The sequence below is a fragment of the Octopus bimaculoides genome, chromosome 28 (genome assembly GCF_001194135.2).
Source record: "Octopus bimaculoides isolate UCB-OBI-ISO-001 chromosome 28, ASM119413v2, whole genome shotgun sequence".
Taxonomy (NCBI): domain Eukaryota; kingdom Metazoa; phylum Mollusca; class Cephalopoda; order Octopoda; family Octopodidae; genus Octopus; species Octopus bimaculoides.
This window is the reverse complement of record NC_069008.1, coordinates 15,678,962-15,681,952: the sequence shown is the minus strand read 5'-3', so window position 1 is coordinate 15,681,952 and position 2,991 is coordinate 15,678,962. Positions and strand designations below refer to the sequence as shown.

The window sequence follows — 2,991 nt, the reverse complement described above, 5'->3', positions numbered from 1 at the left end:
ATATATATATATATATATATATATATATATATATATATATATACTTCTTGGTATGCTGAGAGAAATATTTCCTTCAAAAAGAAAAATTATGTATATTCAGTTTGGAATGTAGCAGAGTACAACATAGAACTTGTTCACTCTTAGAATCACCAAATAGCCGGTAGTAATATGATATACTTCCAAGTCTAGATTTGGGCATTTGTCGCATGTGAAAGTAACAGGTAAACCGGTACTTAATCGAATTCCTGCATATATGAAGAACTATGTTATGTGGAAACGTGTGTAGTGATTAAAAAATAACTATCCAACCGTACTTCTTGTTGACTATGTCTTATTCAATTATACACACACACACACACACACACACACATATATATATCAATTTCATCTACTAATTACTTCAGTCCACTGGAGGGATAAAAGTAGAATGAGGTATTTTTGCCTCTTGGCAGAATTAGCTGTAAGATATTATCCCAATTTCTTTTGCTATATGTTATATATTTTAATAATTACTGATATTTTTATATTTTATATATTATATATGTAAAGCATAATATGTTATACATGTATGTATATTGTTATAATTGTCCTTTTAGTAAATAAATAAATTGACATAATATAATGTCTAAAAGTTGATGAATACCAGCTATTGATCCCCTCCATTTTCTTATTGGTCTCTCTCTCTATCTCTATCTCTATCTCTCTCTCTCTCTATATATATATATATATATATAGGCACAGGAATGGCTGTGTGGTGAGTAGCTTGCTATCAACCACATGGTTCCGGGTTCACTCCCACTGTGTATAACCTTGGGCAGTGTCTTCTACTATAGCCTCGGGCTGACCAAAGCCTTGTGAGTAGATTTGGTAGATGGACACTCTGTTTGTGTGTGTGTTTTTGTGTGACTGTATTTGTTCTCCAACTATTGCTTGACAATGCTGGTGTGTTTACGTCTCTGTAACTTAGCGGCTCGGCAAAAGTGACCGATAGAATAAGTACTCGGCTTACAAAGAATAATCGATTTGTTCAACTAGGCGGTGCTCCAGCATGGCCGCAGTCAAATGACTGAAACAAGTAAAAGAAGAAAGGAATGTGTGTATGTGACCCTCTTCGGTCATGACTGACCATGGGATTGCACCTAGAAAGTTACCTTTCCAGGCACAAGTCCAGGTAAGGTTGTTTATGGAAGACCAGCAGGTGTCCATGCATACCAACCTCCCCTCTCCACGCCACTGATGTGTTCCAAGGGAAAGGCAAAGGCTGATATGGCTTGGCACCAGTGACGTCACAACTCATTTCTACAGTTGAGTGAATATATATATATATATATATATATATATATACTAAAAATGGGGAAGGCCAGTTTATGGGATTACCTTAGGTTTCCCGTCCATAAAGAATTTAGCGTTATGGCTTATATATAACGGTAGACAGACAGATAGATAGATAGATAGATAGACAGACAGACAGGTAGGTAGATAGATAACCCATAGATGTTATTGAGTTACGTACATATATAGCAATACATGGACATATCTCAGCTTACGTTGTTTCGAGTTACGTAATTTCCAGCTTTACGTCTTTTTTTTTTTTTTTAAAGAAAACAAATGAAAAAGTTAGCCTCAACTTCAGTCGATTTTTATATCCGTCTCAGAAAACATACTTAGAAGCAAAAAACAGTACAAATCCCGCCCCTCCCCTCGAATATACATGTGAAACCACATATTATTAAAATACATGTGAAGCCATATATTATATTAAAACAGACAAAAAGTAATGAACTTTATTAATTTCTTTTTTCTTTTTGTTTCGCATCTCACGTGGATTTTCGAATTGTCGACGTAAGTTAAAGCGCACCGATATCGAAAGAAAGGCCGCAACGCGAGCTGGCTGCCGTAAGTAGGGCATGTAGAAGAAACACGCATGCGCACTAGACAAAGTTCCGTTTCCATCTTAAAAGATTGTCAGGTACTTGGGTTCGTCTTAATTAACTTTTAATTCAGTTTTTAAAACTTACGATACACGCTTATAAGACATTTCTCAACTGTCACACACGCCTGTAACCTTCATAAAACATTTCCGTAAGTATTAAGCAATGAAAAATATTTACTCTTTTTAATACTGTTCAGTTTTGGACGTGTCGATGCTGTGTGCCTCTTCTATTTTTATGAATGAATCTGCATTAGCACCGAGATGTCTGTGATTTGTGCATTATTTGGTTGCTATTTCTGGCAGTGGAAGCTACCTTCTACACTCTCAATCGTTTCCTCTCGGTAATCAGGAATCGATTCCTGATTACCTCGCGGAACCCAATTTCAAAGTACCCCTGCACTGTTTCGTTGCAACTCCTCTATGATTTGGCTAGAATGGGAAATTGCAACGTTCGCAACTTCGTGACACGTCAATAGTGTTAAAATGTTTGCAACATTCAAGGATATAACCACAGATATATTACCGACCCCTGCAACTTTGTTGTCTCATAACTTCCAGAAGAATGGATACTTTTTCACGAAATCTTCAACAAATAATCGCGTAGATTCTGTAGATTAAATGTATGTAAAGATTTGTTGGAAAAAAAATTTTCGGAGCTTCTTCAGAAACGCACCTCTCCAATATCGTTAGGGTTAATTGGAGAAGTGCGTTTCTCAAGAAGTGTCAAATTTTCCGAGGGGTTGGGAGAGGGGAGTTTCGGAAAATTGACACGACCCAACATTTTCCCCCTCATGACATCAGATGGGTAATTTTTAATGAAATTTTACACAAACACCTTTCAAACGCAGATAACGAGTACAAAGAAATTTGCCGACAATATTTTTTGGGAGTCGTGGGTGGGGGAGTTTCGGATCAGACGGCTTACGTAAGTTGGAATTTCTCCGTTTTGACGAGGATTTTTTCCAAGTTTTTTTTTTTTCAACACAGTCTTCAGGATGGTGGGAGGCATCTTTTCATGAAAAAAAGGAAAAATTTTTGATTTGTTTTTCATTCCTGTC

General features: G+C 36.5%; 1 pseudogene; it reads left to right on the top strand.

Moving 5' to 3' along the window:
* Nucleotides 1–2,991, top strand: part of LOC128251082 (zinc finger protein 91-like) — a 10,723-nt pseudogene that overhangs the window by 3,646 nt on the left and 4,086 nt on the right.